Raw genomic sequence first — 24,748 nt, 5'->3', positions numbered from 1 at the left:
AGATTTATATGAGCGACCAACAAAAAGGAAGGGGGTGAATGGAAATGGGGGTTTGTTGGTTTCTCTCTCTCTCTACTTTTTTATTTAAAGTGAAACAGGGGAGAGGGAAGAAAGAAAACATTGACTCCGATTGAGAGGTGGGGGGGGGGGGGTGCTGTTCAGATCTCTGTCCAGCCCAGCCCAGCAGTGGCTGGCATTTCAGCTGATCAATTTCACCCGCACAATGGGTCACTTACCTCGGCGTCTGCCCCCACTCTGTACACGTGTCCCCTCTTCAAACCTCTGGCTGGAACGCTCATTGAAAACACCCGAGGTGTTAACGAGGTGGGCTCACAAATCACACACCATCTGTCCGTGGCAGGGGGGGGGGGGGGGGGTCAAAACCTCGGAGCGATGACAAGCGATCCAGCAGCAGCAGCAGCAGCAGCAGCCACCTCCTCCTCCCTAACCCCAATCCCGGGCTGATGTGAGCGAGAGAACCGGTGACACGACCCAAGCCGGACTCGCAATTATTTATTTACTTCTCCGGCCGTAAACAAATCGGTGCGAAGGCATGTCACTCCACCTGAAAACTATTCTTCTTTATCCTTCCTCTTATCCAACCCCCCCCCCCCCCCCCCCCCCACTTCTCCTCCTGCCCAGTTTAGCGGTGTCAGTCTTGCAATCCCTGGCTGGCTGGGAGGGAGGGGGTTGGTGCAGCAAATTGGCAAGAGTTGCTCCGGAAACGCTTCACAGCAGAAGCCACCTTTTTTGATCCTTCAAATGAAGGCAAACAGCTCCACTCGTGGCTGAGGCGAAATCCATTCGAGTGCAGGGCATGGTTAGAAGCGTCAGAGCTATTACCCCGGAGCGCAGAGACAATGTATCGCTTGTTTTCTTTGTATCATTCTTTCTGTATCCATTCCTTGGTCACATGCTCCCGGTTGCTTGGCCCGCCTCTCCCTGGTACCCCATCCCCAAATAAGCCTGGTTTCAACCTTCTTAGGATCCCTTCAAGTCATCCTCCCATCCCTGCTGTATTCTCCTTCCCCCCTTATTTATTCCTCAAATGATTTCACCGTTTCTTCCTGTTATCCCCACCTTTTCAATCATCATTGTCGCTGACACATTTAAAATAAACATCCACGGTTTCACCCATGTACATCCGCTATCTGAAGTCTAATATTTAAAAAACCCAATTACTGGACGTTCCCCATTCAAGACAACACCACAGGGCTTTAAAATTGCCACTGGGAATGTTATGTGGCGACAAGGCAGAAAACTGAGACATAACTTGCAATTTATATAGCGCCTATTCTGGTGTCAACATGTCCCAATATGCAACGGAGTACTTCAGATCAGTCCTTGCTGAAGAAATGCAGGAGGGGTTCAGCAACCACCCCGTCCCACAACCAGCCCCCATATCTGCAGTTGAAAAATGAAAAACGCTTATTGTCACGAGTAGGCTTCAATGGAGTTACTGTGAAAAGCCCCTAGTCGCCACATAGTCGCCCTGTCCGGGGAGGCTGGTACGGGAATCGAACCGTGCTACTGGCCTGCTTGGTCTGCTTTCAAAGCCAGCGATTTAGCCCAGTGAGCTAAACCAGCCAGTAGGCAGATAATCTGTTTGGCTGTCTGATAAATATTGACCGGGACAATGGGGAGACCCTCCCTAAACTCACTGCGCTGTGGGGTCTACTGTGTGACCTCTGAGACTGGTTGCCAATTCTAGCCAAGAGTCGACAGCTCTGGCACTGCAGCACTCCGTATTGCACTGAACTGTCAGCCTCGATTATGTGCTGGAGTCACTGGAGTGGGGATTGAACCTCTGACCCTCTCACTGGGAGGCCATGGTGCCACTGAGCCACAGTTGAGACCTTTTCTCTGCTCCTTGACCTTGTCTCCCAGCTCTTAATTATCAGGGACCCAAGAGTGAAGAACAGAGGTCAACTGCATCATGACACTAGTCACAAATTCCAGAAATTGACCTCTTACTAAAACCATCAATATTTCATACTGGATTTTTAGATTGTGCTCAGGGAAAAAAATCATTTGGAACAGCCGACCCATACAGGCACATGACAGAAAGAATGAATGTGTACTGACCAGTACAAATTGAACAGCATACAATATTCTACTCATGAAAATGTAGGTTTTCAACAATATTCTACGCATGAAAATATAGGGTTTCAATAATACTTCATAAACAGAGTATTCCAGTCATCAATTTGGTGCTGTTACCAAATTAGTGCATTTCCATTACTGCCATAACATACAATTAAATATAATAGAACAGTCAGGAACAGGAAAGGCCACAAAGTTCAAGCTAGTTAATCCCGTTATCATTCAACAACCTCATCCACTTCATATTAGTCATTCACTCATTCTCTTTCTGGAATTACATCTAAGAAACCCCTCCGCCTGATTGTGGCCTCTGCTTTCATGGCCTCCTGGAAGCCTGTTATCCTCCGGGTGAAAACAGTCCACCTGACCTCCCTTCTTACTCATAATTCCTCATTTTTAATTTGTGTTCCAATTCAATGCAAGAGTTCTCATCCAAGACAATAATTCTCAAGTTAACCCCAGATGATGCAGGGTAGTGAATGATAGTGGGCAGCACGGTAGCACAAGTGGATAGCACTGTGGCTTCACAGCTCCAGGGTCCCAGGTTCAATTCCCCGCTGGGTCACTGTCTGTGCGGTGTCTGCATGTTCCCCCCATGTCTGTGTAGGTTTCCTCTGGGTGCTCCGGTTTCCTCCCACAGTCCAAAGACGTGCAGGTTAGGTGTACTGGCCATGCTAAATTGCCCTTAGTGTCCAAAAAAGGTTAGGAGGGGTTATTGGGTTACGGGGATAGGGTGGAAGTGAGGGCTTAAGTGGGTTGGTGCACAAATGGCCTCCTTCTGCACTGTATGTCCTAAATAAATCTAAATGAATAATACCATCAAGTATTTAGACAATATTTAAAGAAAAACAATCTCAGAAATAACAAAGTAATTCCCATGTGATTGAACATATTGAAAATATATAAATATTGGCAGAGACTGGATGATGATACAGGATAAACTGCTTTCCTGTTTTCTATCTCCATCTTTAGCGATGCGTAAAAATTCTTCCAAGAATTTCTCTGTGGCTTCCTTAGCCTTTTAATGGACTTCAGTCCGATTGTTGATTCATTGCCCATTTTAACAGACTTCCACCATATGATAGCATTCCTGTGTGAAGGGATTTCAATTGATGATGAATAGCCTCGATATGTCATCTTATTATAAATATACTGCTGGTCATAGTCCTCATATTAGTGCCATGATTACTGGTCCGATGTATGATATTGATAAATGTATGTTGCAAATCTTGTGGAATCAATGTTAATAATTGTCACCATTTTACTTTCCAAGGGCATTGCAAGTTCACATTTTCAAGGTTTTTTTCTCTCTCATATTCTCTTAAAGTAAATTCCTCACTTAAAGTAAGTTCTGGCCTTAATGATTCATGTCTTGGCAGAACTGTCATGAGATAAGTCCATCAAACAAGCAGCTTTTCATATAGATCGGCTTCAAAGTAACATTTGCAATTTTAGCACGCTGTGTGAAAATGATGATCTTTGAGTAATTTGTTCTTTAGGTAAAATAAAGCAGTAAGAAAAATTATCAAAACTTATTATGTCATCAGGGCAGCACGGTGACGCAGTGGTTAGCTCTACTGTCTCACAGCGCCGAGGACCCAGGCTCGATCCCGGTTCACTATCCGCGTGGAGTTTGAACATTCTCCCCGTGTCTGCATGGGTCTCACCTCCACAACTCAAAGATGTGCACGGTAGGTGGATTGGCCATGCTAAATTGCCCCTTAATTGGAAAAAAATAATTAGGTACTCAAAATTTATCCAAAAAAATCTTTTATGACATCAAAATCAGCAAAATTTAATTCTAAAATACTCCATGTTTGATGGCAAGGTACTGATATTGGATACTTTCAATTAAAAAGCACTGCTGATCCTGTCTAAAGTGATTCCAGCTGTAAGGCAACATGTAACGGCTCAAGGTCCTACTGAACTGAAATGCAGGAACAATGTACTAATAAACAATGTTATTTTTTGTGTTTTCAGATTCAGTACTGGAGTGGTTTAATCTATCACAAAGTGAAGGTATAATCAATGGATCTATAGTATTGCAACTGGATACAAACCTCTCATTGCTAAACAAATTATTTCCTTGTCAGTGTTGAGTTCCATTATTGTTGGCATAAGACCATAAAATGGAGGAGCATGAGACCACTCAGCCCATCGAGTCTGCTCTGCCATTCAATGAGATCACGGCTGATCTGATATTATCCACAGCTCTTCTTTCTTGCCTTATCCCCATTACCTCTGATGCCCTTACTGATGAGGCGATGTTCTGATCACTTCGTTTACGCCCATAAGTTATTAGTAATATTTGACTCTATACCAGGCTACACTAAAAGAATGGCTTTATCAAATCCAAGGGTGGCACGGTGGCACAGTGGTTAGCACAGTGCCAGGGGCCCGGGTTCAATTCTGGCCTTGGGTGACTGTCTGTGTGGAGTTTGCACGTTCTCCCCCTGTCTGTGTGCATTTCCTCCAGGTGATCCAGTTTCCCCTCACAGACCAAAGATGTGCACATTAGGTGGATTACTAAATTGCCCCTTGGTGTCCAAAGATGCGCAGGTTAGATAGGGTTACGGGAATAGAGCAGGGGAGGGGGGGGGGGGGGTGCCCTAGGTGGGGTGCTCTTTCAGAGGGTTGGTGCAGCCTTGATGGGCTGAATGGCCTCCTTCAGCACTGTAGAAATTCTACAGTTCAAATGCAGGAAAAACTTTTTTTCAAAAGGGGCGGCGCAGTAGCACAGTGGTTAACACTGCTGCCTCACGGTGCCAGGGACCTGGGTTCAATTCCAGCCTTGGGTGACTGTCTGTGTGGAGTTTGCATGTTCTCCCCGTGTCTGCGTGGGTTTCCACCGGGTGCTCCAGTTTCCTCCGACAGTCCAAAGAGTTGCAGGTTGTGTGGATTTTCCATGCTAAATTGCCCATTAGTGTCCAAAGATTACATAGGGTTATGGGGATAGGGTGGGGGAGTGGGCTTGGGACCCGCTTTCAGAGGGTCGGTGCAGACTTGATGGGCCAAATAGCCTCCTTCTGAACTGTAGGTATTCTATGATTCTATGAAGATCTGCCAGGAAATCAACACCTTGACAGAAAAAAAAACTGTACTGAGCAACATATAGTTCTTCAAAGTTAATTAGACTAGCTTTGACAAGTGATGCAATAATGAAGGGCCCAGCAACTGTGCAGTGACCCACGTTCGTTAATACTATCCTGTTCAATAATCTGTCACCGCACACTGCCATTAGAATGTGCATATTGGTGAGTAATCAATGTACATTACTAATACACCTGCAATATGGGGAAACAATTCAATATGATTTGAAATACAAGGTCGGTTTGAATTTCGGAAGCAATCTAGGTTAAAGAAGGTTTACATACCCAAAAGAGTAACTCATTAATTTTCCAAATACACATTTGTCACATGATATTTACTATTAATATTAGTGTTAGAAAGTGAAGAGACAATGGGCATTTTCAGCATTTGTGGAGATATGATTTAAAGCTCAAGTAGGTTGATTGTCTGTATGACACCAGTGAAGAAATTCAGAATGATTTATGGGCAGTGTCATGAATAATATATTGTTCCTCGTCTGTGTTTTGTGTGCCACCTGATAAGTAACTACTTATGGTGAAAATATGAAGATATAATTTTCATTTTAAATTATAGAATCACGGAATGAGAAGATTATTCACCCCACTGTGCCTGTGTCATCTGCTCTTGGAAAGATCTGTCCGGTTAGTCGCATTCATTTACACCTTTCCCATTCCCTACAAATTTTCCACTCCGAGTATTTACTCAATTCTCTTTGAAATTGAAATGGGGGGGGGGGGGGGTCGATGTTAATAATGGAAAGGGGTGGGTCAGGCTCATGGGGCAGGGCCCAATGGTATGATGATGGTTGGTTAGAAGGGTGGGTGGGTGAGAGACCCCCAGTTAGGATAGTCATGTGGAACATGAGGGGGTTCGGAGGTCCGGTCAAGAGGTCAAGGGTGCTTGCGCATCTTAAAAGTTTGAAAGCCGATGTAGCAATGCTGCAGGAGACTCACTTGAGAGTGAAGGACCAGTTGAGACTTAAAAAGGGCTGGGTTAGTCCGGTGTTTCACTCTGGATTTGACAGAAGGGCTCGAGGGACAGCGGTAATGATCAGCAAAAGAGTACGCTTCCAGATGGAGAAGGTGGTGGTAGATCAGGGGGGTAGATATGTGATTGTGACCGGGGCACTGGAGGGGTGGTTAATGGCGCTGTTAAGTGTATACGGTCCCAATTGGGACGATGTGGGATTCGCAAAGAAGGTGTTTGGGGCCATCCACAACTTGGACACACACAAACTGATAGTGGGGGGGGGGGGGGACTGGAACTTGGTGCAGGAGCCAAGGTTGGACAGGTCACGGCCGCGCTCGCTGGCCCCATCAGCCGGGGGGTGGGGGGGGGGGGGTGTCGAAGTCGTTGGCTGGGCTAATGGTGGAAATGGGAGGGGTGGACCCTTGTAGGTTTCTGCACCTGAGGGAATGGGAGTACTCGTTTTTCTCAGCAGTCCATAAGGTATACTCGCGGATCGACTTTTTTGTGGTGGGGAAGGCTTTGCTGGCTGGGGTTAAGAGGTCGGAATACTCGGCAATTGCAGTGTCAGATCATGCTCCGCATTGGGTGGATATTGTACTGGAGAAGGGGGTAGCGCAGAGGCCAGGGTGGTAATTAGATGTGGGACTTTTGGGGGACCAAGGGTTCTGTGGCAAAATTGAAAAGGTAATTGAGCAATATGTAGGTTTCAACTGTACGGGTGAGGTGCCGAAGGTAGTTGTTTGGGAGGCTCTAAAGTCGGTGGTGAGGGGTGAGGTGATTTTGTTTAAGGCCAGGGTGGACAAAGAGGAGAGGTTGGAGCAGCAGAGGGTAATAGATGCGATGTTGGAGGTAGTTAGGAATTATGCAGAAGATGGGGACCCAGCGAAGCTGGAAAAGAGGAAGGAACTACAGGCAAGCTTTGACTGACTATCTACCAACTGAGGCGAGCAAGTTTACGAACATGGAGATAAGGCAGATAAGGAGATATGTTAGCAGATCAGCTCCAGAGGGAGGCAGCAGTAAGGGAAATTGTTCAGGTGAGGGATAGGGCAGGGAAGTTGGTGGTGGCTCCGGATCTAATTAATAAGGTTTTTGAGGAATTTTATGAGAGGTTGTACAGGTCAGAGCCACGTGGGGGAGACCGTGAGATGCAGGAATTTCTAGATGGGTTGGGGTATCCGCGGTTAGGGGAGGGGGACACGGCTAAATTAGAAGGAGCGATAGTGGAGCAGGAGATAAAGGATGCGATTGGCAGGATGCAGTCGGGGAAGGTGGCAGGGCCGGATGGCTTTCCAGTTAAATTATTATAAAAAATTCAAGGATAAGCTGGCACCCCTGATAGTGGGGATGTTTGAAGAGGCAATAGGGAAGGGGGTGTTGCCACAAACCTTGAGGCAGGCATCGATTTCTCTGTTGCGAAAAAAAGATAAGGATCCGATGATGTGTGGGTCGAATAGGCCCATATCACTTCTGAATGTGGACACAAAAGTATTGGCGAAGGCACTGGCGGGTAGGCTGGATGTGTGCCTCCTGAAGGTGATAGATGAAGATCAGACGGGGTTTGTGAGAGGGAGGCAGCTCTTTTCAAACGTTAGAAGGGTATTGAACGTCGTTATGGCACCGGCTGAGGGGAAGAAAACAGGTGCTTGTGGCATTGGACGCTGAGAAGGTGTTTGACCGGGTAGAATGGGGGTACTTGATGGCAGTTCTGGAGCAGTTTGGGATTGGACCAAGATTTGTGAACTGGATAAAGCGACTATATAAGGAGCCGAGGGCGAGTGTCCACACGAACAACATCAGCTCGAGATACTTTTCTCTCCACCGTGGGACTAGGCAAGGATGTCCTATGTCCCCCCTGCTGTTTGCACTCGCACTTGACCATTGGCCATCGCATTAAGACGTTCGGGGGTATGGAAAGGAATAGTGCAGGGGGCGGAGTTAGAGCATAGGGTGTCCTTATATGCCAATGACTTGCTGTTATACGTATCGGAACCGAGTGTATCGATAGGGGGAATGTAAGAGCTGCTTTGAGCGTTTGGGTCTTTCTCGGGGTACAAACTAAATCTAGATCAGAGTGAGTATTTTGTGGTGTCTCGGCCGGGGGTGGGGGCAGGGGTGGGGGGGTGCTGTCAATCCGTAGGGCAGGGACTCACTTTAGGTACCTGGGGGTGCAGGTTGTCTAGGAGTGGGGAGGGCTCCGCAGATACAACATTTCTAGTTCGGTGGGGAGAGTCAAAGCTGATCTAGCAAGGTGGGATGGTCGCCCTCTGTCACTGGCGGGTCGAGTACAGGCGGTTAAAATGAACATGTTGTCGCGATTTCTGTTTATTTTTCAAAGCCTGACGATTTTCCTGCCAAAGGCTTTTTTCAGAGAGATTGAGGGAATTATTACTTCGTTCATATGGGGAGGGAAGGTGGCCAAAGTTAGAAAGGTGCTCCTACAGAGGGGAAGGCAGGCAGGGGGTTTGGGTCTTCCGAACCTGATGTATTACTACTGGGCGGCGAATATGGAGAAGGTGCGGAGCTGGGTCAGAGGGGTTGATTCCCAGTGGGTCAGAATGGAGGAGAGTTTGTGCAGGGGGACGGGATTGAAAGTACTAGCAACAGCGCCACTCCCGATGGCCCCGGGGAAATACTCAGGGAGTCCGGTAATAATAGCTTCATTGAGAATTTGGAGGCAGTTTTGCCAACACTTCGGGCCGGGGGCAGGGTCAAGGGAAATGCCGATTCAGGTGAACCACTGATTTGAACCAGCGAGGTGGGATGGAAAATTTCGGAAATGGGAAGAGAAGGGGATTAATACACTAAAAGATTTGTTTCTTAGGGGTCGGTTTTCAGGATTGAAGGAGCTGGAAGCGAAGTATGGGCTGGAGCAGGGGCAAATGTTTAGATACATACAGGTTCAAGATTTTGCCAGAAAGGAGATACAGAGCTTCCCGGTGGAGCCGGCCTCCACATTGCTGGAGGAGGTGCTGACGACTGGGGGACTGGAGAAGGGGGTAGTGTCAGCGGTTTACGGAGCTATTTTGGAAGAGGAGAAGGTACCACGGGAAGGGAACAAAGCAAAGTGGAAGGAAGAGTTGGGAGAGGATATGGAGGAGGGGTTCTGGTGTGAGGTGCTCCGGAGAGTGAATGCCTCTACCTCATACGCGAGGTTGGAGCTGATACAGCTGAAGGTGGTATACAGAGCACACCTCACGAGGGCGAGAATGCGGCGATTCTTTGAAGGAGTAGAAGATGTGTGTGAATGTTGTTGGGGGGGGGGGGGGGGGGGGAGGGGGCACTAATCACGTTCATATGTTTTGGTCCTGTCCAAAGCTAGAGGATTACTGGAAGGAGGTTTTTAGGGTAATTTCTAAAGTGGTGCACATGAAACTGGGAGGCCATGGGTGTTGGACCAGCCAGGGTTGGAAACAGGTGCAGAGGCAGAAGTTGTAGCCTTCACCTCGTTGATCGCCTGAAGGCGGATCCTGATAGGTTGGAGAGCAACCTCTCCACCCTGTGTCCTGGCATGGCGGGGGGACCTGTTGGAATTCTTGACTCTTGAGGAGGTTAAGTTTGAACTGAGGGGAACGATGGAGGGGTTCTACAATTCATGGGCATTATTCATTATGCACTTTCAAGAACTGGATAACATCGAACATTAGTTGGGGGGGTGGGTGGGAGGGTTGGGGTGACGGGGGGGCTGTGTGTGTTAATGGCAACTATGGGTGATCCCTAATTCCTTCTTGTCATTTGTTTGTGTGAACATACGGGCTAATGTTTTGGGTTTGCTGGGAAGATGGGATCGTTGTTATTGATATGGGGATTGACATATTTGTTACTGATTATTGTTTGTTGTTGGTGGGTGTAAATTTGGGAGAAAATGTGAAAAAGGAGGAGAATAAAAATATTTTTTTTTTAAATTCAGAATTGAATCTTCTTCCACCATTCTTTCAAATACTAAATTGACGGGACTTTGATATGAATCTCCTGGTACCCTGGACACAATGCAGTTTCATGGGTTCAAATGTGTTTCCATCTACTATTGATGAACACCAGCAAATATATAATAGAGGGGACAATATCAGGTGTGTTATAATGTATGAAACGTAATAACATTTATTCAGTTATACCTTGTGCACTCACATTACAAGTTTAGTATTTGTATAAACTATTGAAGGCTTCTGATAGAGAAAGATTTCAATGAAACAAAATGGAACAGGTTTTATAAAGCGCAAGCAGTCTGCCCTGCAAGATCAATGCCTGTGAGGTGAAAACTAAAATCTACCATGTGAAGCTTAACTTGGCTGTCATGGCCTTACCTGACTCTGAAGGGAAATTAAGTGATATTAGGTGATCTCCTCTGTTGCCAGTGTGGTGGAAAGGCTTCAAGTTTGAGCGCTGCCTCCTGTGGCATTTTCCATCTGCACAAAATGAGGCCAGTGTCATGGTGGATGGTGTGACCAGGGGCAGTAATGACCTCACCAAGAGTTACCATGTCCCAAGGATTGGAACAGGTTGTGACACTAACAGGAATCAGGCAAAACAAGCCATCTAATGGCAGGTGAAACTCACCCAGATGTTAGAAGATCTTTTTTTGGCCTGTTTAAAAAGGGGGCATTGGTATATTCTTTCTAGGAAGGGCAAGAGGGGGGGCGTTGTGTCATTTACAACGTATCGGATGCCAATCTCTGGAATATTTAAATTGGGTAACTTCTACTGAACGTGACAATTTTGGCAGAGTTAATGTTGCAGAACATTGTGCTGCCATAAGGGGGGGGCATCGACTTGTGATCTCAGTATCTTTGTGGAGTGATGGAGCCAATGTTATTAAAATGTTCACCCTAAATAGTATTTTCCTGAAGGTAAGTATGGGGGAGAACGATGGATAGGATATGAGAAATAGAACATGCTATTTATACCATCAATATAACCTATCAGTGGACCAAATGTACCAGTTATCTTATATTACGTTTTCTATTTACATGACAGATAGATGTTGATAAATTGCAAGAGTGATTAGCGCGTAAATTGGGGTTCAATCATTTTCTGTGGATTCAAACTACAATCAATGCTCAAAGAATCATAAAACCTATTGCATAAAGATGGTTCTTCTCATCTCCCCCCCAGTTCATTTGCCAATTAAGCTCAACTCTTTACAGGTGGCAAGGTGGCACAGTGGTTAGCACTGCTGCCTACGGCCTTGAGGAACGGGTTCGATCCCGGCCGCGGGTCACTGTCCACGTGGAGTTACACATTCTCCCCATGTCTGCATTGGTCTCACCCCCACAACCGAAAGTTGTGCAGAGTAGGTGGATTGGCCACACTAAATTGCCCCTTAATTAAAAAAACAATAATTGAGTACTCTAATTTATTTTTTTAAAATTAAAACAAAAAGCTGAACTCTTTACTTTCTGGTTACGGAACTTCTAGCCAATAGTAACAGTTCCTCTTTTGTTTACATTTAGAGTACCCAATTCAAGCCATCCAATGGCAGGTGAAACTCACCCAGATGTTAGAAGATCTAACATCAGGAAAATACTATTTAGGGTGAACATTTTAATAACATTGGCTCCATCACTCCACAAAGATACTGAGACCACAAGTCGATGCCCCCCCTTATGGCAGCACAATGTTCTGCAAAATGCCTGGCATTAACTCTGCCAAAATTGTCTTTTCCCAATTAAGGGACAATTTAGCGTGGCCAATCCACCTCGCCTGCACATCTTTTGGGTTGTGGGGGTGAAACCCACGCAAACACGGGGAGAATGTGCAAACTCCACACGGACAGTGATCCAGAGCCGGGATCGAACCTGAGACCTCGGTGCCTTGAGGCAGCAGTGCTAACCACTGCTGCCTGTGTGCTGGTCCTCTTTACGCACTGTTATTAAAATCCTTCATAATTATGAACACTTTCTGTTAAATGACCCCTTAACCTTCCCTGCTCCTGGTGGAACAATCTCAGCTTTTCCAGTGTATTCACATAACCAAGTATTTTCATGGTCAATTTTTAAAAACTGGTAATAATTTGGGAGCGGGTTACCATGATTTCTTTTATGAATAATGCATAATCACAAATTAAAAGGAAAGCATTAGGAACAGACATTTTCTGATGTTGGAAAAAAACGCAATGAGACAATTACACATACATTTTAAGGCTTTCAGAAACATCAGCCATTAATTTACTGATTTAGCTGTGTTACAATTCTGCTTTCCAGTGGTGCAGATACACTGACCGCTCAAAAGGCTTCTGTACCAATTGAACCAGCAGGGATGAGTGGCGTGTACAGCATAGCTTTCAGCCTTACCTCTCATTCCTGCAGAGTGTACAAACATTTCATTAAATTTATTGATGCAGGGAGGACTGGAGGCTATTTTCGGTGTGGCAGTGGCTATTTTAAAAGTACCCTTCACAATTGCACAAATGGTAATTCCACTATATTGTTGAACGCTAGCATGAAGTGGATTCTGCAGAGATAACAGTCAGTTTCCGCTTGTGCCTTTATTATTTTGATTCTCTGTAATGATAACCTGCACCTAGGGCTTTTATAAGGAGTAAATGCAGCTACTGTAAGTCAACATCACAGAAATAAACACAATCAAGAGAACCTTTGAAATTCTGACCCTCAGTTAAACACTCCACAAGCTGCTGTCACGCCGGTTTCTTCGTTGCAAAAGGTCTTTTAGTATGAACACATTCCCAGAGGTTGTATCTGAAGACTCACAGTAAATTGCCAATCCACTCAGAAACACATTACTTTATTATCTTCCACAGTGTCTCAGGCGTAAAATGTGAACATCCCCTTTCACTTTACAAAAACACATGGACGATGCCAGTCACCTGACTGTATCATAGCAATTGAGCTTCAGGTACAGTTATAAGTCGAAAGTCCATAAAAAGAATCAAAACCAGCATTTTATATGTCACCATCGAGATCAAAATCATCATGTTCAAGAGCAGGTGCACAGAAATTAAACGGGAAAAAAAAGACCAACTTGCATTTATCTAGCACCTTTCATGACATCTGGGCATGGCAAAATGCTTCCCAGTCAATTAGGTACTTCTAAAGTGTTGCCATGCTGGAGAAATGGAACAGCCACATTGGACATAGCAATATCCCACAGACTGCAATGAGATTATATTACCTGAGGTTTTTTTTTGATGACTAATGGCAAATTATCGTATGTGCGAGAAAGATCTACAATAAAAGCAGGTAAGGCAGCACCTGTGGAGAGAGAAGCAGAATTAATGAGCTGCCATGGTCCTTCTCCCCGACCCTCAGCTAAAATATCGGGGTGAGAGCCCACCCACAATCCTGATGACTGCCCCCAGTAATTTAACATTGGGAGCAGTGTTAATTGCTTTAAGGTGAGACATCCACCACTATCATGGGAGGGAGTCCCGCATTAGAGAACTGCCAGCCAATTAGGATTGGTTGCCAGCTCTTTAATCCCAGCAGACCAAAATGGGTGTGGGGCTGTGGTAGTCACCACTAGCTGTATTATATGTATTACGGTAAGACACATATACTAGAGGTACATGGGTAAATCCCTGCCTGCTGGCTCCGCCCAGTAGGCGGTGTATAAATGTGTGTGCTCACCGGTGCTGCAGCCATTCTGGTAGCAGCTACAGGAGGCACAACATCTTTGCTTAATAAAGCCTCGATTATTCCACTACTCTCGTCTTTGTGGTAATTGATAATGCATCAGGGGCCACAACTGGGACTACAGGCAGCCCCACCACACCAAGGAGCCAGGTAAGTCTGGGTTCACGGATCTCGGCAGGAGGCATGTGGTGGTCTGGGTTCAAGAGGCTGGAGAGCGGGTTAAAGGTGGGAGGCATAACCTGTTTGGACAGGGAGGGAGGGGGAGTTGCCTCCAATGGTCCAAGGGAGCCCCCATGTGAGTTCCTCCCCTTGTCTGACAGCAGCTCGTTCAGCTAAAGGTGCTGGCCCCAATGCGTGGTGTGGGCCTCCCTTGCTGTAGGGATTAAAGGTCCCAACAGGCCAAAGGTCCCGTAGTAGGGTTGCCAATTACTGTGATTAAATATATTCCTTGAGGCTTCATCACATGACTTGCCCTGCACACTTCAACCATTTGTCAGCCAACATGTACAAACCTGTGACACATTCCTTTCCTACACCAATTATTACTTTGTTCATATGGGGAGGGAAGGTGGCCAGAGTTAGAAAGGTGCTCCTACAGAGGGGAAGGCAGGCAGGGGGTTTGGGTCTTCCGATCCTGATGTATTACTACTGGGCGGCGAATGTGGAGAAGGTGCGGAGCTGGGTCAGAGGGGTTGATTCCCAGTGGGTCAGAATGGAGGAGAGTTTGTGCAGGGGGTCGGGATTGAAAGTACTAGCAACAGCGCCGCTCTCGATGGCCCCGGGGAAATACTCAGGGAGTCCGGTAATAATAGCTTCATTGAGAATTTGGAGGCAGTTTTGCCAACACTTCGGGCCGGGGGCAGGGTCAAGGGAAATGCCGATTCAGGTGAACCACTGATTTGAACCAGCGAGGTGGGATGGAAAATTTCGGAAATGGGAAGAGAAGGGGATTAATACACTAAAAGATTTGTTTCTTAGGGGTCGGTTTTCAGGATTGAAGGAGCTGGAAGCGAAGTATGGGCTGGAGCAGGGGCAAATGTTTAGATACATACAGGTTCAAGATTTTGCCAGAAAGGAGATACAGAGCTTCCCGGTGGAGCCGGCCTCCACATTGCTGGAGGAGGTGCTGATGACAGGGGGACTGGAGAAGGGGGTAGTGTCAGCGGTTTACGGAGCTATTTTGGAAGAGGAGAAGGTACCACGGGAAGGGAACAAAGCAAAGTGGAAGGAAGAGTTGGGAGAGGATATGGAGGAGGGGTTCTGGTGTGAGGTGCTCCGGAGAGTGAATGCCTCTACCTCATACGCGAGGTTGGAGCTGATACAGCTGAAGGTGGTATATAGAGCACACCTCACGAGGGCGAGAATGCGGCGATTCTTTGAAGGAGTAGAAGATGTGTGTGAATGTTGCCGGGGGGGGGGGGGGGGGGGGGGCACTAATCACATTCATATGTTTTGGTCCTGTCCAAAGCTAGAGGATTACTGGAAGGAGGTTTTTAGGGTAATTTCTAAAGTGGTGCACATGAAACTGGGAGGCCATATTCGGGGTGTTGGACCAGCCAGGGTTGGAAACGGGTGCGGAGGCAGATGTTGTAGCCTTCACCTCATTGATCGCCTGAAGGCGGATCCTGATAGGTTGGAGAGCAACCTCTCAGCCCTGTGCCCTGGCATGGCGGGGGGACCTGTTGGAATTCTTGACTCTTGAGAAGGTTAAGTTTGAACTGAGGGGAACGATGGAGGGGTTCTAAAATTCATGGGCATTATTCATTATGCACTTTCAAGAACTGGATAACATCGAACATTAGTTGGGGGGGTGGGTGGGAGGGTTGGGGTGACGGGGGGGGGGGGCTGTGTGTGTTAATGGCAACTATGGGTGATCCCTAATTCCTTCTTGTCATTTGTTTGTGTGAACATACGGGCTAATGTATCGGGGTGACACATTCCTTTCCTACACCAATGAGAAAGCAAAAAGACTCATTACCCAATTGGATGATGCTTGAGTGTCAGCCAAACAGCCTTTTTTCCTCCATTTTCAATATTTTTACATCTGATGAGGTGAAAATTTCAAAGAAAATGACAAAATTGACAATCTTCTTTTAGCATCCCGATTTTTTTTTATGGGGAGGGGGTGGTGTAATGGCATTGTCACTGGACTAGTAATCCAGCGATCCAGGGTAATGCTCTGGTGGACCCAAGTTCAAATCCCACCACAGCAGACGGTGAAGTTTAAATTCAATAAAAATCTGGAATTAAAAGTTTAATGATGACCATAAATTGTCGTTAGAGCCCCATCTGCATTGCTGCCTCACGGCGTCGAGGTCCCAGGTTCGATCCTGACTCTGGGTCACTGTCCGTGTGGTGTTTGCACATTCTCCCTGTGTTTGCGTGGGTTTCACCCCCACAACACAAAGATGTGCAGGGTAGGTGGATTGGCCACGCTAAATTGCCCCTTAATTGGAAAAGATGAATTGGGTAATCTAAATTTACTTTTTTTTAAACCCCATCTGGTTCAAAGGCATCCTTTTAAGGAAGGAAATTTGCCATTCTTACCTGGTCTGGCCTACGGCAGTGGTTGACTCTGCATTGTGGTTGACTCTTTACTGCTCTCTGAATTGGCCCAGCAAGCCGCTCAATTCAAGGGAAATTAGGGATTGGCAACAAATGCCGGCCTGGTCAGTGAGCTGAAGTGAGGGAGAGATTGGTGATGTTGTGGAGGTGGAAGTAGACGGCCATGGCAATAGAGAGGAGGCCCGGGGGAGGGGGGGAGGGCAGTCACCCAGGCGGAGGTTGGCATCGGGCGAGTAAGTGAGACCCCGCAGAGTTACGGCTCCCCTTGGCACTTGTGTCGCCACCCCCACTGCCACACCCACCAACCACCACCACCCCCCGTCCTCCACCAACCCCCTCCGCCACCACCTCCACACATGCCCTCCACCACCACCCCCTCCACCACCACTCTCATACACACCCTCCCCCCTCCACCCCTCCTCCACCACCCCTCCACCACCACCCTCACACACCCCCTCAACCATCACCCCCTCCACCACCCCCCCCTCACCACCACTCTCATACACGCCCTCCACGACCACCCCCACACACCACCTCCACCACCACCCCCTCCACCATTACCCCCCACACACCCCTGCCACACCCCCTAGGGCAGCACGGTACCACAAGTGGATAGCCCAGTGGCTTCACAACTCTAGGCTCCCAGGTTCAATTCCCCGCTGGGTCACTGTCTGTGTGGAGTCTGCATGTTCTCTCCGTGTCTATGTGGGTTTCCTCCGGGTGCTCCGGTTTCCTCCCACAGTCCACAAATGTGCAGGTTAGGTGGATTGGCCGTGCTAAATTGCCCTTAGTGACCAAAAAGGTTAGGAGGGGTTATTGGTTTACGGGGGTAGTGGGTAAGTGAGGGCTTAAGTGGGTCGGTGCAGACTCGATGGGCCGAATGGCCTCCTTCTGCACTGTATGTTCTATGTTCACCACAACCACCCCCTCCACCAGCACCCCCACACACCCTCTCCACCACCACCCCCACACACCCCCTCCACCACCACCACCTGCCACCCCAACCTGCGATCCAATCATAGAACTTGTCTTGTGTCTTGATAGATCTCCTGGCCCTTCTGATGCCCCCCTTCCCTCCAGCCCCAACTGTAGCCATCTGGGATGGCCACTTCCAGAATACAAGATGGATGATTGCAATGACTGTCGGGAAATATGGGCAATTTCAGGAAAGCAAGCAGGCACAGAGCCTGGATGCGTATTGAGAAGGCAACTCCCAGATGAGACTGAAACTGTAGGTCAATTAACATATTGATGGCCCATCTCCGGGATCAAAGGAATGACACTCCAGTAAACGATACTATTGCAGATATCCCGGCGCCAGAAAGACACAAATAAAGCAAGGCCAACGGCCACCAAAGACACGCCCAGCCATCAGCGCACCCGCCCCTTTATTGGTCAAGATCAATACGAGTGATCAAGATACGGCCCAATTAATCGGGGCCAAGTTCAAGGCCCACCCAAAAGCGCATGAAGCCCCTTCAGGTATAAGAAGAAGCCCCGAGAGAGAATCGCTCTCTTGGACTCGGCTCTCAAAGCGGAGAGCCCCACCCACCAGCTGCACCAGAAGCAAATAAGTCCAAGGTCAACGCTCGCCATTAGATGGACGACCTTAGTTGTTCTCCTGTTACCTCTTCGAACACAACAGCCTCAGATCTGAACAACGGCCATTGTTCCTCTGACTGAGTGGGCACCCGAAGTTAAGTATAGGCGTTAGCGTTAGAGATAGTTTAGTTTGTGGTATTTTGTGCATGAGTAGATATTACTGTGTGTGTAAATAAATAGTATTGACTTTGAACTAATTAACTGGTGCATTGGTTCTTTGATCAGTATTCGGGTTTGAACCTTGTGGCGGTATCGAAAGATACCTGCCGATTCTAGAGCAAACATAATTAGGATTAAGGAAGGCGACCATATTTTTTTAATTTAAATAATTTTTATTGGAATTTTTTTACAGAAAATATAAAACATAACGACAAACAATGAAATGCAACAAAATAACCCATAATAACTGTAACACCCCCCAGACCGTATCGACGCATGTATCACATCCCCCCACCCCCCCAACCCCAATGAACAACAAAAGAACTTAAAAATAAATTTAAATTAAATAAACATAGTCATCGTCTCCCCCCCCCCTTTCCCTCCCCCTTCCCTTTTCCCTCCCCCTTCCCTTTTCCCTCCCCCTTCCCTTTTCCCTCCCACTTCCCTTTTCCCTCCCCCTTCCCTTTTCCCTTCCCCTTCCACCCCTCCCCCCCGGGTTGCTGCTGCTACTGTCCCCGTACCCTATCGTTGAGCCAGAAAGTCAAGGAAAGGTTGCCACCGCCTAAAGAGCCCTTGTACCGATCCTCTCAGGGCGAATTTGACCTTCTCCAGCTTAATGAAACCCACCATGTCATTGATCCAGGTCTCCACGCTTGGGGGCCTCGCATCCTTCCATTGTAGCGAGATCCTTCGCCGGGCTACTAGGGACGCAAAGGCCAGCACACCGGCCTCTTTCGCCTCCTGCACTCCCGGCTCCACCCCAACCCCAAAAATCACGAGTCCCCATCCTGGCTTGACCCTGGATCCCACCACCCTCGACACCGTCCTCGCCACCCCCTTCCAGAACTCCTCCAGTGCCGGGCATGCCCAGAACATATGGGCATGGTTCGCTGGACTCCCCGAGCACCTGACACACCTGTCTTCACCCCCAAAGAACCTACTCATCCTCGTCCCAGTCATGTGGGCCCGGTGCAGCACCTTGAATTGGATGAGGCTAAGCCGCACACACGAGGAGGAAGAATTAACCCTCTCCAGGGCATCAGCCCATGTCCCGTCTTCGATCTGTTCCCCCAGTTCCCCCTCCCACTTAGCTTTCAGCTCCTCTACTGACGCCTCCTCCACCTTCTGTATAACCTTGTAGATATCAGATATCTTCCCCTCCCCGACCCAGAACCCCGAAAGCACCCTGTCACTCACTCCCCTCGCGGGAAGCGAAGGGAATCCCTCCACCTGCCGTCTAGCAAATGCCTTTACCTGCAGATACCTGAACATGTTTCCCGGGGGAGCCCAAATTTCTCCTCCAACTCCCCCAGGCTCGCAAACCTCCCATCAATAAACAGGTCCCTCAGCTGTCTGATGCCCGCTCTGTGCCAACCCTGAAATCCCCCATCAATGTTCCCCCAGGACGAACCTATGGTTCCCCCTTAACGGAGCCTCCATCGAGCCCCCCGCTTCTCCCCTATGTCGCCTCCACTGCCCCCAAATCTTGAGGGTAGCCGCCACCACCGGACTCGTGGTATACCTCGTGGGAGGGAGCGGCCACGGCACCGTTACCAGGGCCCCCAGGCTTGTATCTCCACAGGACGCCCTCTCCATCCGTTTCCATGCTGCCCCCTCCCCCTCCATTACCCACTTGCGCACCATCGACACATTGGCTGCCCAATAATACCCCGAGAGATTGGGTAACGCCAGCCCCCCACCATCTCTACCCCGCTCCAAGAAGACCCTCTTCACCCTCGGGGTCCCATGCGCCCAAACAAAGCTCATGATGCTGCTAGTCACCCTTCTAAAAAAGGCCCTAGGGATAAAGATGGGCAAACACTGAAAAAGGAACAAGAACCTCGGGAGAACCGTCATTTAGACGGACTGCACTCTACCCGCCAACGATAGCGGCACCATGTCCCACCTTTTAAACTCCTCCTCCATCTGCTCCACCAGCCTGGTAAAATTAAGCTTATGGAGAGTCCCCCCACTCCTGGCCACCTGCACCCCCAGGTATCTGAAACTCTTCACTGCCCTCTTAAATGGGAGTCTCCCAATTCCCTCCTCCTGATCACCCGGGTGTACTACAAATACCTCGCTCTTGCCTAAATTTAACTTATAGCCCGAGAAGCCCCCAAATTCCGCTAACAACTCCATCACCCCCGGCATTCCCCCTTCTGGATCCGCCACATACAACAGCAGGTCGTCCGCATACAGCGATACCCGATGTTCCTCCCCACCCCGCACCAGACCCCTCCATCTCCCTGACTCCCTCAACGCCATAGCCAAAGGTTCAATTGCCAGTGCAAAAAGCAAGGGGGACAGGGGGCACCCCTGCCTGGTCCCACGGTAGAGCCTAAAGTACTCCGATCTCCTTCCATTGGTAACTACACTTGCCATCGGAGCCGCATAGAGCAGCCTCACCCATTTGATGAATCCCTCCCCGAATCCGAACCGCTCCAGTGCCTCCCACAGGTACCCCCACTCAACTCTATCAAACGCTTACTCCGCATACAGCGCCACCACTATCTCCGCCTCCCCTCTACTGCCGGCATCATAATAACATTTAGCAGTCTCCGCACATTCGTGTTGAGCTGCCGTCCCTTGACAAATCCTGTCTGATCCTCGAGTATCACCCCTGGCACACAGTCCTCTATCCTGGTGGCCAGGATCTTCGCCAGCAACTTAGCGTCAACATTGAGGAGCGAGATAGGCCTGTATGATCCACACTACAAGGGGTCCTTATCCCGCTTCAGGATCAGAGAGATCAGTGCCCGCAACATCGTCGGGGGCAAAGCCCCCCCCCCCCCCCCCTCCCATGCCTCATTGAAGGCTCGCACCAACAGGGGGCCCACCAGATCCGCATACTTTTCATAAAATTCCACCGGGAACCCGTCCGTCCCCGGTGCCTTACCTGACTGCATTTGTCCAATCCCCCTGACTAGCTCCTCCAACTCTATCGGCGCCCCCAGCCCCTCTACCAGCTCCTCTTGAACCCTTGGGAACATAGCCTGTTCATGAAGCTCTCCATCCTCCCTCTCCCCATCGGAGGTTCCGACCGGTACAGTTCCTCATAGAAGTCCCTAAAGACCCCATTTACTTCTGTCCCCTTCTGCACTACATTCCCACCCCTATCCGTCACTCCACCAATTTCCCTAGCCGCATCTTGCCTGAGGAGCTGATGCGCCAACATCCTGCTCGCCTTCTCCCCATACTCATATACCGCGCCCTGCGCCCTCCTCCACTGTGTCTCCGCCGTTCTGGTGGTCAACAAGTCAAATTTGGCCTGCAAACTACGCCGTTCCCGCAGCAACCCCTCCTCCGGTGCCTCCACGTATCTCCTGTCCACATCCAGGAGCTCCCCCACCAGTCTCTCCCTCTCCCTCCTCTCCCTCCTTTCCCTATGGGCCCGGATGGAGATCAGCTCCCCCCGGATCACTGCTTTCAGAGCCTCCCAGACCATCCCCACCCGGACCTCTCCCGTGTCGTTGGTATCAAGATACCCCTCAATACTTCCCCGGACCCTCCTACACACTCCTCATCAGCCAGCATCCCCACATCCAGGCGCCAGAGCGGGCGCTGGTCCCGCGCCTCCCCCATCTCCAGATCAACCCAGTGCGGAGCATGGTCTGAAATCGCTATGGCCAAATACTCGGCATCCTGCACCTTCGGGATCAATCCCCTGTTCAGGACGAAAAAATCTATTCGGGAATAGACCCTATGGACATGGGAGAAAAAGGAATACTCGCGCACTCTCGGCCTCCCATACCTCCAGGGATCCACCCCTCCCATCTGGTCCGTAAACCCCCTCAGCACTTTGGCCGCCGCCGGTCTCCTACCCGTCCTTGAACTGGACCGGTCCAGTGGGGGATCCAGCACTGTGTTAAAGTCTCCCCCCATGATCAGGCCCCCTGCATCCAGATCCGGAATGCGGCCCAACAAGCGCCTCATGAAGCCGGCATCATCCCAATTCGGGGCATATACATTAACCAGCACCACCTTCTCTCCCTGCAGCCTACCCTTCACCATAATATATCTGCCCTCCTTGTCCGACACCACCTCAGCCGCCTCGAACGTCACCCTCTTCCCCACCAGAATCACCACCCCCCGGTTCTTCGCGTTCAATCCTGAGTGAAAAACCTGCCCCACCCACCCCTCCCTCAGACGAACCTGGTCCGCCACCTTCAAGTGGGTCTCCTGGAGCATAGCCACGTCCGCCTTCAGCCCCTTCAGATGAGAAAATACCCTAGTTCTCTTAACCGGCCCATTCAGCCCCCTCACGTTCCAGGTAATCAGCCGGATCAGAGGGCAACCCGCCCCTCTCCCCCGCTGGCTAGCCATAGCTTATCGACTGCTCGCCCCAGGCCAGTTCGCCCCGCCTGACCCGTTCCCCATGGCGATAGCGCCTCTCCCCTACCCCCCCGGCCCACGCCAGCTCCTTCCTGGCCATTCCAGCAACAACCCGGTATCCCCCCCCCACCCCCCCAGGCTAGGACCCCTCCTAGCCGCGACGCACCCGCCATGGTACTTCTGTGAGTCAGCTGACTTCTGCTGACCCGGCAGCTCCCGCCAAAACCCATCCCCTCCCGGCATGGGGTCATCCCCCTCTTGCCACACCTCCTTGGCACTGCTTCAGCGCGGGAAAGGAAACCAGTAGAGGCCACGCCCCCACCTCCAGCTCCGCCCCCCCGCCCCACAGCGTGGGAAACCAGAGGAAAGCCCGCGCTTTCACACTGCCACACCCCACCCTTCTGACGCAGCTCCTCAAAATCCAGTTTCACCCCAACCCCCAGCCCCGTACCGAAGGGAACATATAAAGCACATACCCCCAACGTTCCCCACATACCCCACACCCATACCCAATAGACAAACCCACCCGGAAACAGAGCAAAAAGAAAACAAGCATAAAAAAAACACGTGTCAAAATTGAAGAACAGCAACAGCGAAAACAGCAACGGCCATAGTGTTTCCCCAGACCCTAGTTCGAGTCCAGCTTCTCCGCCTGTACAAAGGCCCACGCCTCCTCCGGGGACTCGAAGTAGTGGTGTCGGTCCTTATATGTCACCCACAGACGCGCAGGCTGCAGCATTCCAAATCTGACCTGCCTGGCGTGCAGCACCGCCTTCGTCCGGTTGAAACCGGCCCGCCGCTTAGCCACCTCCGCACTCCAGTCCTGGTAGATTCTCACTACCGAATTCTCCCACATGCTGCTCCTCTCTTTCTTGGCCCAGCGCAGCACACACTCCCGGTCGCAACTCCACTTTCCCCATGAGGACCACGGCCTCCTCCTCCCTCTCAGCGGCCTGCTGCTGCAACTACCGAATGGACACCTCCTGGGCCGCCTGGGTCCCAAGCAGCTTGTTGGTAGTCGCATTCAGGGAGTCCAGCAACTCAGCCTTCAGCTCCGCAAAACAGCGCAGAAGAGAGGCTTGCTGCTCTTGCGCCGACTTCCACCAGTCCTCGGGTGTTCCGCCGGCCGCCATTTTGTCCTTCTTCCCCGCTTTTCTTGGGGAGCAGCTGCAGCTTTTTCCTTTGCCCCACTCCGGGTGAGCACCATAAATTATGGGGAATGCTCCTCTAGACACCTTCCCCCACCGGGATTCGTCGTGACAGCGCCGTTTGGGGCCCTCAAATCGTCCCACAAGTCCTTAAGTAGCAGGAGCTGCCGAACGTGCGGCTTAGCTCCGCATAGCCGCAACCGGAAGTTTCTAAAGCCGATTTTCTGACCGCTCCATTCCTAGTCCAGGCCATCCACCGGTGGAGAATCTGAGAAGGAGTGTTCCCACACAGGGAAAAGTCCAAACAGCACCACTACGAGCCCTTAAAAGAGCCCCAAAGTCCGAAAATAGCGGGAGCCACTGAACATGCGGCTTAGCTCCGCATCACCGCTACCGGAAGTCCGTCCCCGCTTCTTCAATGGCCTTGGTGGGATCTTTTCACAGTTCGTCCCTCTGCTGCTAGAATTCAGCTTTCATAAAGGCCCTCAAGTCAGCTTGAGGCCTCTAAGATGGCCCTTCCCCCACCTGCATGCTTGCAGAGGCTTTTGTCTGCTGCTGCTTCAGCCCAATCTTGCACTGTTTCTGAGGGTCTGATAACCAAGAAACATACTATTCCTGGGGGAAAGTACTCCTCGAACATTCACCTACGCCTTTTCATCGAAATTCCAACCCGTGCCGCCCAGAAAAGAGCTCTTTTCTGTAACCTTGGGCAGGAGCTGCCTCTGTGTGATCACTCACTCCATGGTGCACACCGGAAGTCAGGAAGGCGACCATATTGACCGATGTATTTATAACCAGATAAATATAGTAACACAACCACAACCCCAGGAGGAGAGAAGCGAGGAGGAGGAGGAGAATACAGACAGCGACAGGAGCCCTCGACCCACAGCCCGAGATACCCCGGAACACCAGTCCGGGGATGACACTGACTTCCCGTCACAGCTGTCTTCAACACCCTCCACCATACTAGAGACACTCAGCTTGGTTGGGCATGGTTAGCGAATAGGCTCCTGAGGCACTGTGTGGTGCGCACCCCACACACGCAGTGGTAAATCAGATGGAGGTAGGAACCCCCAAGGGAGCGTATGGTCAAAGGGTGGCCCGACTCCACGGACTAGTTGCCGTCCGATCGGGTTTTGGACCTCTGGAAAGGATGGTCCCATCTATAGTGGAGATGCAGTCTCGGAGCCA

The 24,748-nt window shown here is 49.8% G+C and overlaps 1 protein-coding gene across 3 annotated transcripts in view; it reads right to left on the bottom strand.

The window, feature by feature from the left end:
* The window catches only part of LOC119969619 (proto-oncogene tyrosine-protein kinase Src-like), a 195,677-nt gene extending 194,838 nt beyond the window's left edge, over positions 1-839 (bottom strand). For 2 of the 3 annotated variants that reach the window (XM_038803491.1, XM_038803494.1), the window contains exon 1: positions 237-837. The gene's annotated coding sequence lies outside the window, so the exon portion shown is untranslated. Of the gene's footprint in view, positions 1-236 lie in introns of all 3 variants that reach the window. The other variant, XM_038803493.1, reaches the window with a different exon arrangement.
* Positions 840-24,748: the final 23,909 nt, after the last annotated feature.

Source organism: Scyliorhinus canicula, chromosome 7 (assembly GCF_902713615.1).
Source record: "Scyliorhinus canicula chromosome 7, sScyCan1.1, whole genome shotgun sequence".
In the NCBI taxonomy this organism is placed as follows: Eukaryota; Metazoa; Chordata; class Chondrichthyes; order Carcharhiniformes; family Scyliorhinidae; genus Scyliorhinus; species Scyliorhinus canicula.
The sequence above is the reverse complement of the archived record's forward strand: the minus strand, read 5'-3'. Positions and strand labels throughout refer to the sequence as shown.